General features: G+C 41.7%; 1 protein-coding gene across 4 annotated transcripts in view; it reads left to right on the top strand.

Annotated features, from left to right (window-relative positions):
- The window catches only part of unc5db (unc-5 netrin receptor Db), a 484,543-nt gene that overhangs the window by 327,758 nt on the left and 132,855 nt on the right, over positions 1 to 23,930 (top strand). The window lies entirely within an intron of this gene.

Below are 23,930 nucleotides of genomic sequence, written 5' to 3'. Positions count from 1 at the left end.
CCTATATGTTGAAATTCCTGTCTTATTTGTTCGTTAATTTATCACACAGTCTTACCTCAGTCAACTTCTTCCCTCCTTCTGAGAAAATTCAACGTCAGACGCGGACACAAGTGGGCGGGGGATGCGTTTGATCCAAGTCTTCTGATTGGCTGGTGATAGATTGGTGGGCAGGGGATGCGCTTGATTAAGTCTTCTGATTGGCTGGTGATAGACTGGTGGGCAGGGGATGCGTTTGATTAAGTCTCCTGATTGGCTGGTGATAGATTAGTGGGCAGGGGATGCGCTTGATTAAGTCTCCTGATTGGCTGGTGATAGATTGGTGGGCAGGGGATGCGCTTGATTAAGTCTTCTGATTGGCTGGTGATAGATTGGTGGGCAGGGGATGCGTTTGATTAAGTCTCCTGATTGGCTGGTGATAGATTGGTGGGCAGGGGATGCGCTTGATTAAGTCTTCTGATTGGCTGGTGATAGATTGGTGGGCAGGGGATGCGTTTGATTAAGTCTCCTGATTGGCTGGTGATAGATTGGTGGGCAGGGGATGCGCTTGATTAAGTCTTCTGATTGGCTGGTGATAGACTGGTGGGCAGGGGATGCGTTTGATTAAGTCTCCTGATTGGCTGGTGATAGATTAGTGGGCAGGGGATGCGTTTGATTAAGTCTCCTGATTGGCTGGTGATAGATTAGTGGGCAGGGGATGCGCTTGATTAAGTCTCCTGATTGGCTGGTGATAGATTGGTGTCATTATAGCGTGTCGGAGCGGTTCATGCCAGGCTCGAGTCCGCTCAACGTCAAAAAATATTGGTTTAGCTTATTTTTTTTAAATAGGACTGCCTCGGGGTGCTACGGATTTCCTGAAGGTGCGGCGGCCCGCCGCAGCCAATTGTACATAGCGGAAACCCTGTATCCATCCATCGAGTTCCCCAACATCTCAAACTACCTGGTGTTGCAGACCATCGTAGAGCATGGAGGAGGATGACTTTTAATACCTGGCTGGGTTTAAGATCTGGAGATCGGAACACTCCAAGATAAATCCTGTCCCGTTTTTGCCCGGGTAAGGAGGAATTTCTGGGCTTTTTGTACGCATCCTTGAGACGATTGCTAGGACGCTACAAGTTTTAGTATTGCGTGTAAACAAACCACATCTGCTCGATTCTCAATCCTCCCTGCTCTTCTCTTCCAGGTAAATAAATCATTCACAAAAACCCCTTTAAAGACCTGGCGATGGGTGAAATATGGAAGCAGTTCCGTGCTGTTAACTCGTGAGCTCTGCTTTTGTGCACTGCGAAAAATGGCCTTTCAAAAATAATAAATAAAATATTAAAACAAAGCATGTTTGCTTGAATCAGGTGAAAAAAACCTGCCAATGGAACTAGTCAAATTTGACTTGGTAAGATTTCTTAAAGTAAGATGAAAACTCTAACCTGTTTTTAGATGAAATAATTCCAAAATAAGATTGGGGAACTTATTATGCGAGATCTGATTCACTCAAAATAATCAAAATAGTTCTTATAACAAGATCGTACTTCTTACATTTAGCCATTCAAGTCATTTTTATTTATTTCATTTTAAGGGTATTTCACTTAAAGTGCGATGACACGAACATGACTCTATGCAATTTCTTAAATAAACTATACAACATGGCAAACATGTTAGATTTCTGTTATAATTACGTGAAAAGAAGCTGTTGTTACGCGAATATCCAACTTTTAATTGCACAGCGCAAGAAAACTGGGTCCGTGGCTCGCGGCCATGCTGTGACGTCAGCGGGAGAATACGCTGCGGTTCACTGGCTGTTCTACTCTGGTTCTACTCAATGGAAATGGCGCATGAAAACGCCAGTGAACTCTCTAGTGCTAGCTCTTCCTCTTCTGGGAGTCTAGAATTGTGTTGATCTCATCCGAATAGAATCTATGATAGCCTACCCTCTTTACCCTTTGCCTCTCGTTGCTAGGCGGCAGTTACATGAAAGCCGCAAGCTTTCACAAGCAAATACATGACTGATATCACGCCGACTTTATGATTACATTTATGATTATCATGTAGAATCTATAGCTCTACGTACCTTTATCTTATGTCGTTTCACAACACATGTTCTGACAGGAGGACTGTCTTTGGATCCGGCATAGCTACTAGTAGACCCCCTCCAGCAACAGATACTGCTGACGTTTTCCAGCCCAAAATATGTTCAAAACCCACCAAAATGCACTTGAAACCGCTCAACTGGGCAGGAAACCTCCCAATCTGGCAACACTGTGTAGGCACTGCTGATGGTAGTAACACACGTTTGTGATGAACTGGACACCCAAGAGATTCTTTTAAGCTGGGAAGGGTGTCAAAACAATCCAAATCGAAGTGTTCAGAGCACAGGATGGATGTTGGTGAGGGCTCCCACTTGTCACGAGTGCGCCTGACTTGCTTCACCCACTTCGCATGCAGCTCGGGATCTCTGGGAAACTTGAATAAACTTACCCCATCCTTGTGGGTTTTGGAGCAAAAGCCGGCAACACAACGCGAAGGCATAATAACTTTTATTTATATATATATATATATATATATATATATATATATATATATATATATATATATATATATAAAAATGTATAATAATACTAATAATGACAAACTGAACACCTGTCGCATCAACAACAAACTGGTAAGTTAGTTAGGAGGAAGGTTCTTTCGCTGACGTCATATAGCTCCTCCTCCTCTTTCGTCTCCTGGGTGCTGCAGCCCCATCAAATTTGCCCAAATAGCCGCATTTTTTATCATAACTTGTAAAATAGGCGCCTTCATGAATTAATATATGGATCATCGGGAATGACTTTTTATGTTATAAAACATCGCCAAAGATGTCAAAAACGTGTCATCAGCACTTTAAATTCATGACAAAGTCTTAGCAGTAAAAACTGAATTTAAGATAAATATACTAATATTAGGATTGTTCAGTTCTACAACTAAGCATTGCTAGCTTAAAAGATTCTCCTTTTGTGACCTGTAATTAGTAAAATACTCTAGATATGAGACCAGAGACTATCTTGAATCAAGTTGACGACACGTGTAGCATTGCAACAAGTTTCTTTTTTTTTTTTCCCATTTCAACATTCAAACATTAAAACATCTCTTAAGATTCCACTTCCCCAGGACCTCAGGCACCAAAAAAAAAAAGTCTACGCATTTTGACTTACAGTGCTTACACAACGCCAAAGCAACAGTGCATTTTGGGGGCACTGACTATTCATATGTACGAGGGGTTTACAAGATCAGGCACAAAAACAAACACTGAACTTAACTCCCAGCATTCCAAAAAGCCCTCACTAAAACGCCCTCCACTCACTCATAGCCTTTTTAAAGGCACTTGTCTGGTCTAGAGTCTGTACAGCATCTAGAACAGACCTGGGCATTTTATGGGCCGCGGGCCACATCCGGCCCTTTGGTTCATTCTGACCGGCCCGCGTAAGGTTAATGAGAAATTACAAAATAAACGTATTTTCTAATTTGACCTCATGCATGGACTGAATGTGCATTGCTTTTATTTTGAAGTTGTGTTGAACAAAAACGCAATGCGCGCGACATGAACATGACATGAAATCCCACGAAACCTAATCCCGCGATAACTACTTCCGTAATTTGTCCAGACCAACCACAAACTTGTACGTCATCCTTCAAACGGTCCAGCCAATCATCATAGTGTGACGTCACCAGCAGGCGCCGGAGCCGATCTCCGGCGAAAAGCACCAAATGAGGTGATTAAACTACAAATGTGGGCATCATTATTATAATATGATGTATCCTGCTTGATATTTGGAGTAGAAAGACAATATTGTGATGTCTTTATTGTGTTTTGGGCTGAATGTGACTGGGGAAAAAAAAAAGGTACAAACGTTCACATTTTGTTAACCATTGTTTTGGGAAATTTGATTGAATAAATGACATTTTTTGTAAAGCAACCTCGTTTTTTCCACACTCTTACCAGTCTTAGCAGCTTGTAAAAACAATGTTATTTATTGCTTTATATAAAGAAATACAATTAATATTATGCAGAATTTAGTTCAGCCTTTTGGTCCGGCCCTCCACAAAATTTTCTGTTTCTCATGTGGCCCCATGGAAAAAATAATTGCCCACCCCTGATCTAGAAGGAGCTCACTCTGAATGACTGAGAAAACAGTCGCAGTAAACTTATGCCGCTTTTCCACTACAAACGCGGCTGATTCGGGCTGAGCTGTGCCGTGCTGAGTCGAGCTGAGTGGGGCTGTTGGAGTTGCATTTCGACTACAACCGCGCTGAACCGTGCTGGCTGGAAGTGGGTGGACACATTGGGTGGAGTTAGCGAAAGTGGGTGGACGTCAGGTGATGTCGTTAAGCAGCGCAAACAGTGACATCAGTGATCTTTTAAGCGGTATCTCACGACCCGAATAGTAAACAATAAACATGGAGGACATGGAGTCGTTAGTGTTGCTGGTCTTGGTGCTGTGGCTTGTTGTCACCGACAACGCGGACAGATACTGGCAAGAGCGTATAGATGAGGCGAGGCGCATAAGGCTTCAGAAATTCTCGTAATTCTTCTTCTTCCGGGTTTGCGGTGTTTACAGATCCCAGCGCGCTCGCGGGGCGTGTGTGGGCATGTGAGGACACTCCTCCTCACCAATCAGTGCACAGGGGAGTGTCTGCTCACGCCCCCAACCTCACTCGGCTCGCTTTGGCTCGCTTCAGCCCCACTCCAAAACCGTGCGAGTTTTAGGGCCTAAGCAGGGCTGAAGCGAGCCGAGTCGTGCTGGTTTTTGGTTGTCGAAACGCGAGCCGTGTCGGGCTGAAGTGAGCTGAAGCGAGCTGAAGTGAGCTGAAAAAGGGTAGTGGAAAAGGGCCAATAGGATCTGTAAGGTGGAGTTGAATTGTAATGAAAGATTCAAAGATTTCAGTAAAGTTCATTTATTCCCAAAACAAGCATACTTTGTTTTTTTTCTTGAAACAAGATGAACCGCATTTGACAAATGTCCAAAATGTACTTATTTGTTTTAAAAAAAAAAAACTTGTTTTATTTTCAAAGGTGCTCCAAATAAGACTTTTTCAAGACCTTTTGTCTCTACAAGATTTTCAAGATGGACTGTACTAGCCTTTCTAGCTAAATGAGGTTTTGCTTGTTGGGCAATTATGTCCAGAGATTAAAGTATTCCGGCCCCCTGCCGGATTTCCGGCATGCAGTGCTTGACTGCGGGCAAAAAATATATATATATATATATATTAGTGCTTTCAAAAAATGTCGCGTTATTAACGCGTTAACTTGACTCAATTTTAACGGCGATAATTTTTTTTATCGCAAGATTAACGCTCTGTGACATGATGCCACGCCCCGCACAGCCAGAGTCCTCTGCCCTCCCCCGAAGAGCCACGGTGCTCGGCTTAGGTTTCGTTTTCCCATCGGCGGCTCCAGCCCCACTTTGCAGTGGCTGTGACAAGACGTGTTATGCTCTGCAATAAAAAAAAACAAAACATTGGTACAACCAGTGTTCGAACTATGCCGATATTTTCGGGGGGGTCCCTTATTTTCCCTTGGGGGGGGGTGCTTGCGCTTGTCTCAGAGCGCGGCTCTCCATCGCGCGCTCACTTCGGATATGCAAATGCTTCCCGTTACACATGATTGCTATGTCAATAAACATCATTTTGCCAATATTTTAGAGACCCCCCAACATTTCCCAAGTCATGTTTTCAAGGGATCTCATGTCTGTTTCAGGGGATCTCGGATCCCCCGTGTACCCCCGGAGTTCGAACGGTGAGCAAGCCCATTCACTTTTTTATGCTGATAAGAGAATTACAATGGTTTTTCATGTGACAGAAATGTGCGATTAAATTGCAATTAATCGCGAGTTAACTATGACAGTCGCGACATTAATCACGATTAAATATTTTAATCGCTTGACAGCACTAATATATATATATATAAATTAATTAATTATTAGGAGGAAGAAAACGTTCGATAACCCCATGGCTTTCGAGTGTGTTCGTTCTCTGCCAATGATGGGAAAGAAGCGCAACTCTCCAGTTCTGAAACTAACAGTATTAGCCAATCAGAAGTAAAACGGGGCGGGTCTTAACACAACGTGCCTCGAGCAACTTCAGAGTAGAGAGAGCGGCATTTCATGGAGTGGGGACGATGCAGTATATGAAGCCAGGGGAAAATACCCTCGTCATAGATAAAGGTCTGAAGAATAAATGGCGCTGGGCATGGCTGGAGGAGATTGGACGAGATGGCAAGCCATTTAGCAGTTGGTGTAGGAAGTTGAGGGAGCCAGGCGCTTGCTTCTGCACGCTGTGCTCCATGAAGCTCATATATGCATCCAGCGGCAAAAAGGTTCTTCCTAGACACGAGTCAGACCCTGCTCACAGAGCAGCTGAGAGTTAAAAGTTGTTGAAATTGTTGAATTATTTGAATTATTAAAACTGTTTAAAAAGTAAACCACTGTCCTTTTAATGTACCCTAAATCAAATGGTTACAAAGATTTTATTTTTCCAACGCTAGACTGAATTTCACATACCCTTGTAACAGTTCACCTTGTGATTGTAGGTCAATTTGTAACCTGTTAAGGGCAAAGCTTAGCAGCAAAACTTCATCTCAAAAGAAATCCGAAATGCTACATGTAGCATATTTTGGTGAGGTGCACTTTTGCCATCTACTGGCAGTTTTTGGGATTGCATTTTCAAAAGTCAAACTTGAGGCCTCTGCATGCTCTTGTGACAAGGCTTTCGCAGATAGCTTTTCGCAGACAGTTGTAATTTATCGTTGAGCGGGGAGTAATAGGCGTGCGCGATGTTATTCACCGCCACAACGCAAGGGGGCGCGAAGTCGCTAGGAGTAGTTGGTGGGTGTGGTTAGTTGAGTGTTTATCCTCCGGTTACTTATAATGACTAGAACTTTTTTTTTTTTTTTTTATAATGACTAGAACTGGAGTCGTATAGATGTATGTACTTCCTCAATCAACCGCTCTTCGTGCTGCTCCATCTTCGCTCGTGTTTTTAAAAATGCTGGTCGTGAAAACAAAACAAACCGGGAAAGTAGGGAAGCGGAAGTGCGTGTACAGCGGATGTAGAGTGGACCAATCAGAGCCCTCTTGCCTGCAACGCTGTCTGCGAGGCTTCTGCGGCGGTCACAATTTTTGGGAGGTGCGCGCAGAGCGTCTGCGAAGGTGGGGGGGCTACGCAGACGCTATCTGCGACACCGTCTGCGAGGACTGGGTTGTCAGCATAAATTGGCCTTTAGTCTATATATATATATATATATATATATATATATATATATATATATATATATATATATATATATATATAGAGGCCTATATTGTGTGCCAACTCTTCCAACCGACCGGCCATATAGAGTCGCTTGCATGAGTCTAACAAGTTCAGGCTCAGGATTTTTTTTTTTTTTTTTTTTGCTTTAATCCCTGTATGTCTTATAATAAGGGTGGCTAGATGTTTTGACTTGAAAATAGACACACTTCCTAAGATTTTTATTTTTTGCAGTGTGTTTACGTACTGTAGATCGTCTCGATTACCTTATCTATCTAGTTCAGTATCGGAGCTCGATCTACATCATCGTCATCCTTGTAAAGATTTCTGGGACATCCTGATAAATAAAGCGAAAACATCCGCGTTGGTTTACAAAATGGCGAGCACGATCAAACGGTAAACAAAAACACATCCGAGGACTTAAGCGTCTCCTGAACTTCAAAACATCACGAAATGGCAATAGAAAAAAAACCGGCGAGAAAAGTGATTTGCGAATCCGAACGAAATAAATCAGACGAAGGAATTTACAAACAAACCTTTGACGAAGTGATCACTGCAAACTCGAGCGTTCTTTGACTCGGCTCCCTTCCATCGCAGCAAAAGGTTCAGCGCCAACCTTTTCTCGCCGTGCTTTAGTAAAATCCTTTGCTCTTTCAACCTTTTATCACTTCGCAGGGAACCCGGAAGAAACTTTTATCAGTTTCACACAGTGTTGTAGTCGAGTCACTAAACCCCGAGTCCGAGTCCAGGCTCGAGTCCCCAGTGTTAAAGAAAATTTTGAGTCAAGTCCACTATTGATCCGAGTCGAGTCCGAGACTCGAACCGCACCATTTGACGGCGGCTGTTTCAGCGCCATTAACATTTAGTTTGTTCCTGAACCTGCCGTATGAACAGGTGAATGCGCTTCTCTTTATCAGGGAGTGCGAAGTATTCTGTCAGAAAGGGCTGGGAGACGGATGGAAGTGCAGAAGGTGTGTTTATTCATACAAGTGAAGACGGTAAACAATCCAGAACGGCAGGCAAAACGGTGAAACAGCGAGGCACAAACAGGCTCGCGTAGACTCGGCAGAGTCAAAGACGAGAAACAGGAAATCAGGGGTCAGGAAACCAAACAAGGAAATAAGGCTTGGTAATGTGTCAGCAACTAGGGCTGACGGCAAACAATCGATTAATCGTTGGTCGACCAAAAAATTATTAGCCGACCAAAATTCCATTGGTCGATTGGTCGCAGGGAAAAAAGCCGCGTCTTGTCAAAGGGCTGAAGGGCTTTTAATTTGACGGGCATGATAAAGGAAGTCGTGACACTAATTTACTGTTGGTGATTTTTTTTTAACACGGGCAGACAGCATGTCTGGAAGGAGCTCTAAAATATGGGATCATTTCGAAAAGAACAAAGATGACCCAAAGAGGGTTACGTGCAGAATTTGCAAAAAAACATTCGCCTTTCATTCTTCCACGACGAACATACTTTACCACCTCAACCATGTAAGTAACCTACTAGCCTAGCTAGCCTACCCCTTGCAACCTGAAGTTTGATTGCAATACGTAGGCCTACTGGTTACTGGTAAAGCTAAATTATCCAGCTCACTGTTTTACAATCTCTCTACAGGCGCATCCACTTTACTGCGATGAGCCAGCCTCTTCCACAGCATCCTCATCATCATCCTCATCCTCATCACTGACTCAGCAAAAGCTCGTAATGAAACCTTCTCTATCTGAAAAAAGGAAGAGAGACATAACTGACAAAATAGCTGATTTCATCGCTCTGGACATGCGACCTGTGAATGGCACGTGTTTTAAATAAATATTCATCAGAATGTTCAGAGTCCGTCAGTCTTTCTGATTATTTTTGTGACACATTCAAACATTTTGTTAGTTACACATCCCTGTACGTCCCCTATTTCAGGCAATCAGACAACATAACCATTTTAAAATGCCTGCATGGCTGAAAATTGCATGAAGGTTACCCCCGCCGTTAGTGGTAAATGCGCATAGATACGGCAGCCCGGCATTACAGGTAAAGCCTCACAGATGTGTATCCCGGTAAAAATGGGCAGGTTTTTTTTTTTGGGGGGGGGCGATTAGTCGATTAGTCGGAGTGAATGCACGACCACTGGTCGACCAAGAAAATCCTTGGTCGGGGACAGCCCTATCAGCAACGCTACTCAATACTTCGCAAAGTAAGCACAATTTTTATATAGGTGCGCTGATTGTGCCTTAATCCTGTGCAGGTGCGAGTTGTTTACGGCACGCGCATGAGAGTCCGCTTGGCGCAGAGAGTCTATCTGATGCACGCGCCAAGGAGCGCAGGTGTGACACTCGTGCACAAAATTAGTACGGAAATTAATGTAATAATAATAATAGATTCAATTTATATAGCGCCTTTCTCTAAACCCAAGGTCGCTTTACAATAATAGGCAAGGGGGAAAAAAAAAGTCCACCAAATAGGTCAGGATGTCATTCCAGTGGTATAGCGGCCACAGTCCCACCAAAAGGTGCACGAAAACAAGTCCAACATCTCCAGCACAGCCGCCGTGACGCCGCCAGCAACATCGCTCAAACACCACGCCATGGATCCACAAAGCGGGCACAGAAGCACCGCCACACAGAGCGCTGGTACGTCCCAAACCGCCTGCACAGCCGCCGCGACGCCACCGAGCAACATCGCTCGGAACACCACGCCAAGCATTAAAGCATAGCTGCCAACTACTACGAATAAATCGTGTTTATTACGATTTGTCGTTTTGATTACGAAAATACGAATTTACTACAATAAAATACGATTTTGCCAATTTTCATGGGTCATTTTCAAAGTCTATCACCGGTGGGATTCGTATTTGAACCCGCTGTCTTTCAAACCGTCTCTGTGCGTGTAGGCCAACGCTCTGACCAGTCAGCGCAACTGTGACGTAGTCAGAGCGACAGAAAGCAGTGGGGGAGGGTAAACCATAGACATATAAACACAGACACCGCATTCTGCGTAGAATCATACGTCATCCTCGCCGCCATATTGGATGGGGCAAAGTGGAGATTCTTCAGCCGTCTCTGGTATAGCGTCTAGACAGTAGCCGAGAATAAAGATGCCTCATTCATGTGCTGCGTTTAACTGTACCAACAGGTTTACCGTCCAAACGAGATCACATGGGATTACCTTTCACAGGTGAGACTGGAAAAATACTTTTCATTACTGTTCCTTCAGTCTCCCAGCTCATCTCCACTGGGGAGGTGTAGAGTTATAAGCAGTGAGAATTAGATAATACAGTGCCACACTATGATGAACGTTTTTGAACGTATGATGAATGTTTTTAACCTTTCTGAATGTGAAGGAATCAGTGATGTATTTTGTTTTGGTATGACGTTAGAACCTGGCCGAACTCAGTTTGGCGGTCATTCAGCTCACTGTATTCAGCGAGAGTAGGTCTGTGTGGTGACTCAATAAATAAAACAGTACATTTTTATTTTCATTCACTATTTCCAGTTTTTCCACTATTTCCATCATTTATCATATTCAGTCTTGTCGGTTGGTTATTGTGGCCTCAGGTTTTGGTAGCTTGCTACGGTATGCTGACTGATTAGCTTACCCAGGGATCCCAGACGTCCGCTATTTAGCGGAATTCTGCTATTTTTCTAGCCAAAGTGGTGGTTTTTTTTTGTTTTTTTTTTTTAATCTCTTGTATATGAGTGATTCCACGCTTATGGGTACTGAAATGGGGACATGAACTTATTTTTAAAAATTCACCTAAAACCATTTCTTTTTTTACCATCAGGTCACAAAACATGTAATCTTTAATGAATGATATGTTAAAAGATAACTTTAATTTTCTGAGATGTAATAAAAACATATTTATATGCCAAAGTCAAGCCTATGAGTTCCAAAATGATGTCTGTTACATTACTTCTGTTACGATTGTCCATCTCGCGTCTGTTACAAATTAATTACAATCTAGCTCTATACCATGTTAATCTTATTGAAAGAATGTGTATGTTTATTCTACTACACATGTTTATTAATTATATTTGCTAAAACATCACCTTCCTATGTTTCAAAAAGTAATTCTACATTGTTAAGATTGAGAATATACATGTCCACAACACTTCTGTTATGTTCTGACTTTGGCATATAAATGTTTTTATTACATCTCAGAAAATTAAAGTTATCTTTTAACATATCATTCATTAAAGATTACATGTTTTGTGACCTGATGGTAAAAAAAAAGAAATGGTTTTAGGTGAATTTTTAAAAATAAGTTCATGTCCCCATTTCAGTACCCATAAGCGTGGAATCACTCATCTCATCTCATTATCTCTAGCCGCTTTATCCTTCTACAGGGTCGCAGGCGAGCTGGAGCCTATCCCAGCTGACGACGGGCGAAAGGCGGGGTACACCCTGGACAAGTCGCCAGGTCATCACAGGGCTGACACATAGACACAGACAACCATTCACACTCACATTCACACCTACGCTCAATTTAGAGTCACCAGTTAACCTAACCTGCATGTCTTTGGACTGTGGGGGAAACCGGAGCACCCGGAGGAAACCCACGCGGACACGGGGAGAACATGCAAACTCCACACAGAAAGGCCCTCGCCGGCCACGGGGCTCGAACCCCGGACCGTCTTGCTGTGAGGCGACAGCGCTAACCACTACACCACCGTGCCGCCCCGGAATCACTCATATCCGTTAAAAATATGTTTAAGTAAAATGACCAGCAGAATACGTTCTGATTTGGTTTGCTTGTTTAGCGATGTTTTTGTCAACTTCGTTTGTTCTCGTTGACATTCGGGAACACTCGGAAGTTAAATTGATGTAAATACCGCGAGACTGTACGTGATAGAACGAGAAAACAATATGGCTGCGCCCGTTTGCTAGAAAATGTGTTTTAACTCCGTTCGTGCTTTCATTTCTAATGCGTTGAACTTAATTCAATATGCAGGGCTGTGAAATTTCCGCGGATTCTGTCGCGAAAAATATCATCTTCACAAAACGTCTATTTTTGCATTAAAAATCATTGGGGGGGGGGGGGGGGTCTAGTCGGTTTTAATCGCCTTGCACGAGACCGGCGGCTCAATACAGCCGGACTCGCGGAGTTTTATGCCAGCTGAGCGTGGAACACGTCTTGACTGCGACTTAGGAGTGCATGACAGAGCTAAAAATAGCTATTGCGTGACCTGGCACCGCGTACGTGAATTTTGTACTTACAGGGTGTAAGATCAGACATAGTTAAGATGCCATCAAAAAGGAAAGCTAAAGAGGTGTTTGAGAGAGATGCAAAGAGGGCTAGAAAAGAACACACAGACAGACTGAAGGGAAAAGATGAAAAGGAACAAGTTTGCAAAACTGAAAGAAATGGTGTTAAAGAAATGAAAGTCTTTTAATTTTCATTAGATGCTGTTTGACAGACTATGAACATTTTGTAAATAGCTTTAATAGAGGAATGCAAATACTGTAGAACTAATAACTAATAGCCTTACTGAAAGATGAATTGAAAGAAATAGCTGGGAGTGATGCAAAGAGGAATAGAAGGAGCCAGAAGTAAAAGAAAAGATGTAAATAATATATTAGATAAGAAACATTTAGTTTTTTTTTAAACTTTTGCTCTGTAGACAAGAGACATTGTGAGAGATTCTTGGAAAAAGCCAGGACATAATAGTGCAATTCCAGCGTTATGGACGTGACACTTGAACTCAAAATGGCAACAAATGACCCAGTGCATGTTTTATTGTCTCCCAGTATTTAAACAGGTGTTGCATATTTTAAGGCTGTACCATACTGGAGAAGTGATAGAACAAGAACAATTCCCATAGTACGTCTAGGGCATGCCAGAAAACGCCAATAAAAGATGTGTTATGGATGTGACAGAAAAAGTATCACTTTTCTTGGGTGACTGTACATTTTTATCAAACTCTGTGAAATTGTAAACCTAATGTCGAAATGGAGATATCCATTTGATAGAGGGGTCCAAGGTGAATATTAAAAAATCTTGAAAATATTTTGTATTTCATGCAGAGTTTCGGAAGGAAAAGTCAGCGTTATGGATGTGACAAAATTCCGTTATGGATGTGACGCGTCTGAAATAGACATGGCATATGTTTAGAAAATCAGCAATTTAACCACCATAACCCTTTGGAAAACTCTCTAAATATTAGCTAAAACTATCAAAGTTCTTAAATAATATTTAGGATGGCTATTGTTTTGCTGTTTTGTGGATTTTAGCATACATTTCTGTGGCTTGTGGCAATAATATAGAATTGTACATGATCAAAGTTGATTTTAGCTTGGGTTTTACATTATAAGAAAGAAAGACTGATAGTGACACATTAGGTTGGTTACAAATTGGTTCAACTTGTTCACATCTGTAAAATACAGGCCTAGGTGAGATCTCTGGGAGTGGTTTTGATGTATTACATGTTGCTTTATTTTTGCATGGTGAGGTTGACATTTACATGGAATTGCCCAATACAAGAATTAAGTGTAATTTGGAAGACAACAGGTATCTCTCACTTAAATATTGAGCATGATTTTTCACAAAGTCATTTTGAAAGGCCTATCAAAGTTTTCTTTTATTAACATTTCTTTAAATTGTTATTTACACATTTTTTTTTTTATTTTTGATTAAGAGATAAAATACATAGGCACTTATTAGATATTTCAAGGTTTTTTACATGGATCTTTCATTTTAAAAGAGAAAACTGTTGATGGGTATTTTATATGGCAAAATGAAGACCAAGACTAGTCAAATATTTACTTGTTGAGATCAATTTTTTACTTGCAGGAAATGCTCAGAATACACCATATAACACCTAAAATGGGTTGGTGTGCGGCCCCCCAGACCCCCCCCTTTCCCTCGGATTTCTTATTTACAATTTCACAGCCCTGAATATGTCGTGGAAAAAAGATATTGTCCATAAAAGAGATAGCGGAACAGTGTCCGGGTTAGAAGAAGTATATTCTTCAAAGCTACATTTTCATCTAATTTTTATAAATAATTTTTTTTTGCCACTTATGTCATTGATTACAAAATATGCCATCAAATAGATACACATTATTGTTAAATTCTGTTGCTTTTCTATGTTAAATCTATGTAAAAAATGTGTTCTATAGCATCTTTAAATGTTAAAATCTCAACAGCTTCAGGGGGCGTGCAGCGCCCTTGACCCCTGCTGATAGTTTCTTACATTCCTCTATTTTTTTTTCAATTACTGCTGGGATCCCTGCTTACCTGAGCTATCTATCGCGTATCTGTCGCTAGTTTGCAGTGTACAGGGTATTTCGCACACTATTTATAACCATCGCATTAAAAGTTATATATGTTGTTTTGATGCCTGTTTGTTTCCCATATATATATATATATACGTGTGTGTGTTAATGGGTGAATGAAAGGCATGGAGTTAAATATTATTGTAGAAAGGGGCTTTATGAAGTTCAGTCCATTTACTTGCATTGGTTTACGGGGAAGATTTGCCACGTCCAATACGGCGGACACTCTGACGTATCCCAGCAACGGGCCACCAGCTCAATGCGGCGTATGTTTATATGTCTATGGGGTAAACAAACAGCATGTGGAGAGGGACACTAGTGTTGTGACGTTCGCGAACGAACCGATTCTTTTGAACGGCTCCTAGGCATGAACGATGAGAACCGAGTCTCGAGCTGGGGGAGCCGTTCTTTCTGTCGTTCTTTTTCTGTACTGTGTTTCAGATGAAAAAGCTCCTCCTTTACTCCTCCTCCCTTCACTGAGTTAGGGAAAGGTGACGGTGAGGGCACAGTGGTGCCTATTTGTCTGATTATGCAAATGTAGCTATCGGACAAATAGGCATCGGGGAGTGGGAGGTGGTTGTCCGAGCGTAGCCCGTTGTGGTCATGCTGCTTGCACGTGCGCTCTCCAGAAAGAAAAAAAAAACCCTGCGTGGCTCTGTTTCAGAGTAGTTAATTGGAGAATTGGAGGGTTGGGGGAGGGATGGCACCAGTTGTGCACGCTGTCTTCACGTGTACCCAAAAAAAAAACGTGTGAGAGCCAGTGGGAGAGACCGGGTGAATCGAACTATGTTCTTGAGTGGGTTCTTTTTTTTTTTTTTTTTTTTTTTTTTTAACGGAAAAGCCGTTCTGCATGGACATTCATTGAAGCCCTCATTTGTTTTTTAATGGTTATTTATGAGCGTTTAGGGGTTACAATAATGTAAGTCTAGGTTGCTTTATATAAAAGGTATGTCCAGAAATATTGATGTCACTGTCTAAGCAGAGGGATCTGGCTTCTTTAGACGCTGTCTTCTTAAAACTGAATAAATATTTAAAAAGAGCCAAATGAGCCAGTCTTTTGAACGGCTCTTTTCAAAGAACGGATCACAAAGATGCGGATCCCATCAAAGAGCCATAAATCCCATCTCTAAGGGACACCATTGGAGCGTCGAGTGTTTTGGTGAAGATTCAGCGATCGTGGAATGAGCGGAGAGCCTCTTCCTGCTCATGTTTCAACGAAAACTCCTAATTCTTCTAAAACTGATTCCAAAGCGGAGTCAAACGAGCGCTGTTCAATAGCGCTTTCTCCACCGTTGCGCAGCTTTGTCGTCACTCCTGCAAAAGCCCGCCCAAAGAATCCAAACAAAAACCTGGCGTTGTGATTGGCGGGCACGATTTGATGCCCGGGGTGTGTTGTTGATTCTGTTCTGTTTGATCTGTAGTCATGTGAAGAAGCAAGTTGAAATTGACACTTTTTTGAGCTGTTTCACTTTGTGCCAAGCATGTTTTGAGACATTTTTATGTTTGGTGTTGATTACAAGAGGTTCCTTTTATGTTTGATCTGTGCCAAATTGCTTTGATGATGCAGTGAGGCAAAAAAGTATTTAGTCAGCCACCAACTGTGCAAGTTCTCCCACTTAAAAAGATGAGAGGCCTGTAATTTTCATCATAGGTACACTTCAACTATGAGAGACAGAATGGGGGGAAAGAATCCAGGAAATCACATTGTAGGATTTTTAATGAATGAATTGGTAAATTCCTCGGTAAAATAAGTATTTGGTCACCTACAAACAAGCAAGATTTCTGGCTCTCACAGACCTGTAACTTCTTCTTTAAGAGGCTCCTCTGTCCTCCACTCCTTACCTGTATTAATGGCACCTGTTTGAACTCGTTATCAGTATAAAAGACACCTGTCCACAACCTCAAACAGTCACACACTCCAAACTCCACTATGGCCAAGACCAAAGAGCTGTCAAAGGACACCAGAAACAAAATTGTAGACCTGCACCAGGCTGGGAAGACTGAATCTGCAATAGGTAAAGGCCCGGTCCCACTGCACTTACGGATGCAAAGAGGATGTAAAACGTAAAAAAATCTTTGCCATCCGTTGGAAAACGCTATGCATCTGTTGTGTACTCATTGCATACGTGCTTCATACGCTCTATCCATCGAGCATCCGTCCACTGTGATTTCATCCGCGCAAAAAGTTTTGAGCTGCACAAAACTTTTAGAACGGATGAACTTTCCGCCGTGTACGATGTAAATCCGCGACATATACGAGCAACAAACGTTCTATGTCCGTCATCATCCGTTAAACGTCTGCTGTATCCTCTCTGCATCCTCGCAACTCACATCCGCTGCAGCTGAAAACGGAAAGAGGGAGGAAAGATAAGGTACATGAAACGTCTATTCATCGTTAGTAGCACGGAAATAGAAAGGATGTAAGCGTATGCATCTCGTATATAAAGTATTCAAAATGGGCAAAGCGTTTATATCTGGGATGTATCTCGTATATTTAGGATGTCTGGAGTATGTCTAGAGTATGTAGAAGGACACCTAGCGGACAATCGATATTTTGTATAAAAAGGGGGAGAAAATCATCTAGTAGTAGAGATGTATCGATGTAGCGGCCAGCACGTCTTTCCGCTTTATGCTGACGGCGTGCATGCTGCATCCCTTTATATCCGCGGAGCAGACGCAATTCATACCCCCCGCATGCGCAGTGAACGGTCTGCATCCGATATACATCCGCGCAACATCCCCTTTGTTTCCGTTAGGCGTACGTGATGCATCCCCTTCATCTGCTATGCATCCGCTCTTTCTGCTATGCGTCCGCTTCTCAGTTATCACCGGTAACCCCTTCGGAGCTGTCATCCACTTCCATCCGCTTTCATCCGCTAGGCTTCCTATGAACATGCGTTTAACATCCCCGCTATATACTACCCACGTCCGTTCTTTTCCGTTCTGTTTTCGCAAATTTTCACCAATTTTGTCCATTTCTGGAGCGGATGAAAATGGATAGAGCCACCCCCGAAATTTTGCTCGTCCGCTGTGTCCTTTTTGCATACGTTTTGTGTCCATCGGCCAGTGGGACCGGGCCTTAAGCAGCTTGGTGTGAAGAAATCAACTGTGGGAGCAATTATTAGAAAATGGAAGACATACAAGACCACTGATGATCTCCCTCGATCTGGGGCTCCACGCAAGATCTCACCCTGTGGGGTCAAAATGATCACAAGAACGGTGAGCAAAAATCCCAGAACCATACGGGGGGACCTAGTGAATGACCTGCAGAGAGCTGGGACCAAAGTAACAAAGGCTACCATCAGTAACACACTACGCCACCAGGGACTCAAATCCTGCAGTGCCAGACGTGACCCCCTGCTTAAGTCAGTACATGTCCAGGCCCGTCTGAAGTTTGCTAGAGAGCATTTGGATGATCCAGAAGAGGATTGGGAGAATGTCATATGGTCAGATGAAACCAAAATAGAACTTTTTGGTAAAAACTCAACTTGTCGTGTTTGGAGGAGAAAGAATGCTGAGTTGCATCCAAAGAACACCATACCTACTGTGAAGCATGGGGGTGGAAACATCACGCTTTGGGGCTGTTTTTCTGCAAAGGGACCAGGACGACTGATCCGTGTAAAGGAAAGAATGAATGGGGCCATGTATCGTGAGATTTTGCGTGAAAACCTCCTTCCATCAGCAAGGGCATTGAAGATGAAACGTGGCTGGATCTTTCAGCATGACAATGATCCCAAACACACCGCCTGGGCAACGAAGGAGTGGCTTCGTAAGAAGCATTTCAAGGTCCTGGAGTGGCCTAGCCAGTCTCCAGATCTCAACCCCATAGAAAATCTTTGGAGGGAGTTGAAAGTCCGTGTTGCCCAGCGACAGCCCCAAAACATCACTGCTCTAGAGGAGATCTGCATGGAGGAATGGGCCAAAATACCAGCAACAGTGTGTGAAAACCTTGTGAAGACTTACAGAAAACGTTTGACCTCTGTCATTGCCAACAAAGGGTATAACAAAGTATTGAGATGAACTTTTGTTATTGACCAAATACTTATTTTCCACCATAATTTGCAAATAATTTATTTAAAAATTAGACAATGTAATTTTCTGGATTTTTTTTCTCATTCTGTCTCTCATAGTTGAAGTGTACCTATGATGAAAATTACAGGCCTCTCTCATCTTTTTAAGTGGGAGAACTTGCACAATTGGTTACTGACTAAATACTTTTTTGCCCCACTGTATATGTATTCTAGTTCCAGGTAAATTTGTTTCCATTGTTGAAAAGAACTTTGCAAATTAATGTAAGATGATAGTTTAGTTTGTAGAATAAATTTTGTCAAACTATTTTGTTTTGGTGTGAATTTTCAGGGTAGTTTTGCTTGAAAGCTTTGGGGGTGGGGGTGGCCCCCCCCGACCCCCCCACCAAGACTCAGTACCCAACCTTGTATTACTATTTACAATTTCGGAATGTTGGCAGCTATGTTAAAGCACAGAGCGCTGGACAACCACGATGTAGATGTAGATATAAATATCTTAGGCCAAATTATTATGGCATGTTACAAAATAATCCGAGTCCTCGTTTCTGATTTACGAGTCCGAATGCGGTTAATACGCAAGTCCGAGTCAAGTCACGAGTCCTTAAAATTAGGGCACAAGTCGGACTCGAGTACCACAAACCCGGTTTCACGGTTTGTTCAATTCGAGCAGCTCAAAACAACGCAAGCACAGGGCGTTTTAACGACTAGCAAGGCGCCCCAGTGATTAGTAACGCTTTGTGAGCTCAGCTGACCACCACTTCATGTCTTGCATATCTAATGAGGCGGATGTGACGTCGGATGCGAACCCACCTCTACGGTATAACTTGCAGTAAGATAACAAATGCTGCTTTGTTTACTGTTGACTCTGCGAGCAGCCATGTTGATTTGTCGTCATCTGCTGAGTTCCAGTCGGAATTCCGAGTTGAAAGGCGTTGATTGATTTTGGGGTTTTTTCCGAGTCAGAATTGTGAGTTATGATCTTTAATCAAATGCAAGATGGAAAAAAGTAAAAAAAAGTATTTACACACAGCACATTGACCTTTTATTTATTACAGAAAAGGAATAATGAACAAAATGAATCAGTATCTGATTCATGAGTCAGATGAATCGGCTTCGATGAGAAAGCAAGCTCACTCCTCCTAATCCGTTATTTACATGTCATATGCACACGACACGCCCAGCATTTCCTCTCGTGTGTGTGTATGTGTATATATATATATACACACACACACACACACACACACACACACAAGGCCAGATACAGCCCTAATTACATACCGTATAACGGCACCCAAATTACAGGCTTGTCAAAAGGCCCAAAATAGAACATATGAAAATCGCCCAAATTAGAAGAAAATATCTTGTTTCATAAGGGTGGAGAACCCAAAATATTTTTAAATTATTGTTAAATGCCATTTTTTGGCATATATATATTTCAATTTCTTGTTCAGTCGCTTCATAACATGAAATGCGTCTAGCGATTACCGTAAACCGTGTCGGAGTCTCTGACGTCTGAATGTCGTAAAATGCACTTCCTTTGTTTGTTGTGAAATTCTCAACGATTCATGAGAACACGTGGCTGTCGGTTTGCGATGCTGTTGATAGCATAGATTGACAAGTGGTCGTCATGCCGGGTCGTGGTAGACCCAAGACGACTGGTAAATCACACAAGAGCAGCAGTTCATATATTCATGGAAAACGCACAATCGATGGCATTATTAAGTGTACAGGCGGGGGAATGGGGAGGTTTATCACACGACAGAACAGTCAGAAGACATCAGACGATATTGTTGATGAGGTCGAGGTCACTGACTTGTCGTCTGCAACAGCTGCCTTACAGTTGCCAGGTACGCTATGGATTTTTATTACATATTTTATGTGAGACTTTTATGTAATCTGCTTTGTACCAGCTTATTTTTAAACTTGAGTGAAAATTATTTTTATCCCATTTATGCCCAAATTAATTTATACCAAATTATATTGGAAGTTGAATTGAAATAGATGTGCGCCCAAATAGATGCTGTGATCATAATTAGGCTTACAAAATACTTATTTATTCAGAATGTTGGAGAAAACTTTTGACTTTTTAGATACGGCACTGCTTTATACTTGCACATGATTATGTAATTTTTATTATTTTTATTGCTCGATATATTTATAATTGGTTAAAAAAATTACTAAAAATGATGCGTCAAAAATTCTCGGCACGCTACGCATGAAAATAGTTTTTAAAAAAAAATTAGGCTCGCTATGCTCGCCATGGTGCCCAAATTAAAAACCTGTCTTTGCCCCTGATATATAAATAAAATATGGGTCCGTCTCAGAAACTGCTCTCTCATTTGGGACATTATGGTCAAAAAATTTTTTTTTCTAATTTTACTATTTATTTTGCATTTACCCAACACTCAATGTTTCTTTTGTCATGTTTAATAAGAATAAAGATAGCGTCTTGCTTTATCTGGCCTCCACTGTGGAACATTTTTTTTAATCACAATTCAAATGCTTTTGTAAAATTGATTTCCATATAAAATAACTACATCGTGAAGAATTAAAGCCCCTCCTTCACAGACGAGTGAAAATATTGATTAAATTTCCTCTTTTTGATTGCTTGGGTTAAAAATGCCAAGTTATGATGACTGAATTGATTATTCACTTAAATATGAATAATATGATACAGTTTGGGTATTTGATATGGCGAAATAGGACACAATGGAAAAATCAAGAACACACCGGAAAGATGAGAATAACGGCGGTGGTAAAAGAACAGCAACTGTACCGGCTGAAGGTCGCGCGGGTCTCTGCTGCAGCGCACAAGCAACGGGACGTCACGACCACACCGGACGGAGCGCGAGGGCGTAGATTCTATCAAAAGTTCGATCTAAATTGTCCGTGGTTGCAAAATATTGGCCAAAAATACGCAAACACTACGAAATATGAAAGTAAGATGAAAAAGAAACAAACATTCTGTTGCCTTATACTGCAAGACTAAAACAAAATAAAACTGTCAAAACTCACCTTTTCAGTGATAACGTCCGAACAGATCACCCGCGTAACAAAGACCGCAAATGGAAGCACGATCAACTTCTAACTGTTGGAGTGGAAAATTCCATTCTACACATGCAAATTGTTAACGTGTGTCCTTCCACACACACAGATAACACACTACGGTAAAAAATAGACCACAACTCATTTTATAGCTCAGAAATTCATACAAGACCAGCTACCATCGGAACATATTCCGTAAGAAACATATTCTATACCTAACTTTCAGCTTTCGTTTTAAAAAACAAAATCGCAGATTTATAACAATTTTTATACGGCGTAGTGATTTTAAGTTACTACTTTTGGTGAGGTCGTGACCTTGACCCTGAGGCTTTCTGTTTAGATCAAAACACACCATCGTATTGGTTTGCGGAAAACGGAGTTACGACGGTGATCAAATATTTTGCATGATGTTTTATTACGGTTATGATTATTCTGCACCAATCCTTAGGTGGATAGTTACAACTTGAACTATAATGAGTGATAACTGTAGACTTTTCAGTGGACTACAACCTTTTTAAGGGAATGCGATGTAGTCAACCGTTTATCATGTCCCACATCAAGCTGCCATTTTTCCACAAATTTGCAGAATTTTTGCCAAATTCTGAATAGAGTATTCACATCAAAGATTGTTTTATCTGTATTATTTCTTTCATCATTTTATTTCACATTAAAACCACCATCACCATTCAAAACTGTATAGTTTATTGACTGTGAGTATATTTAGTGGGGTTCCCCCACAGTTCCCAGTTTCTGAGACAGACCCAGATATATATCAGGGCTCGAAATTCTTATTTTTTTTTTCACCAGCCAGCCGGACTAGTTACCTTCCAAAGTAACTCGCCAAACAGAAAATCAACTCGCCAAAATTTGTTCATGTATGAATTTTACTTCTGTCAAAAATAACACAAAAGAGAGTAGTTACCATTGCTCATGACTAATGTGCATTTATTTCAACACCCGAGTATTTTGATACTGTTTTTTTTTTTTTTTGTTGCACATTTTACAAACTGGCATTTGCTGTTCCACGTCCTCCTCGCGATATCAAAAAAAAAAAAATGCCAGATGACTGACCCCTTACTAGTTCTTTTAGGAACCAATTCGTCCGCTTCCATTTTTAATTTGTCGCTGAAATTGCCAGAGCTTACACGGTAGCCTATGCAACACCAGCGATTGCACGAACTGAGTCAGCGCTGTAAACCGGAACTAGAAAATCTTCCCGCAAGCAGTGTTGCCAGATACTGCTGACCTTTTCCAAACCAAAATATGTTCAAAACCCGCCAAAATGCACTTAAAACCGCCCAATCTGGCAACACTGCACCGCAAGTTCCTTTCAGGACCTAGATGTCGCCCGGGATTGGTTGGTGAGTGCGTGACTTTTTTTTTTTTTTTTTTCTTCTTCCTCTTAGGAAGCCTGAGGGACAGGGAGAAAACCACCGGAGAAGGTTTTAAACAAACGCAACAAACATGAAACAAACGCAAGTCGGCAGATGACCATAAAATACTCGATAGTTACGATATAATCATTTTATGTATCTCACACAGAATTTTCGGAGATGTATCGCACAGCCCTTGTCTGAATCTTCGCTTCATATATATATTTTTATTTTCAACTAGCCAGCCGGGCTGCCTAGTGACAGGAATTACCCGCCAAATGACAAATTAAGTCACCTCGGGCGACCGGACCACTGCAAATTTCAAGCCCTGATATATGTGGTGTTTAAATGAAACGGATGTTTTAATAGTGAGGCGTCCAGAACCGAAAAAAAAGCCCCATCCATTTCGGTGAAACTCATTTCGAGGGAAAGTTGTTTGAGGCCGTAATCAGGTAGAAACCATTTTCCGACAATGTACCTGCTACAAAATGGATTTTATTTGAGGAAAAATATTAATTCCAAACCTTTACTAGTGCGAGCTTTCAATTCTGAGGAAATAAGTTGAATGAATCTTGCGGTAGTTTCCGGTGCTGTAGTAATAAGCCTCACGGTGCGTTAAATTACCCTGTCAATCCAGCATGAGATCTTAATTTCATTTTTCATCATTTGCTTTGACGTCCTGCATCCAGTGATTTCCCCCCACACACACCACCATGGAGAGCATTTGTGTCACTGCAGCCTCTCAAAACAGAAAGAAAGGCGTTTCAGGCGTGTGTTTCAGTGCGAGAGGCTCTGATCCAGGCGCGTAGGAGACAGATCATAGCGCCGAACACTGCAGAGCTGTTAGAGATACCGGAATACACACGGCTACTCAAAGCACTGTTCTGTTGCGCTCTCTCTCTTTCGGTCTTTGGGTTTTCATTTCAGTCTCTGACGTTAAAAACATGA

The sequence above is a fragment of the Neoarius graeffei genome, chromosome 24 (genome assembly GCF_027579695.1).
Source record: "Neoarius graeffei isolate fNeoGra1 chromosome 24, fNeoGra1.pri, whole genome shotgun sequence".
Lineage (NCBI taxonomy): Eukaryota > Metazoa > Chordata > Actinopteri > Siluriformes > Ariidae > Neoarius > Neoarius graeffei.
The sequence above is the reverse complement of the archived record's forward strand: the minus strand, read 5'-3'. Positions and strand labels throughout refer to the sequence as shown.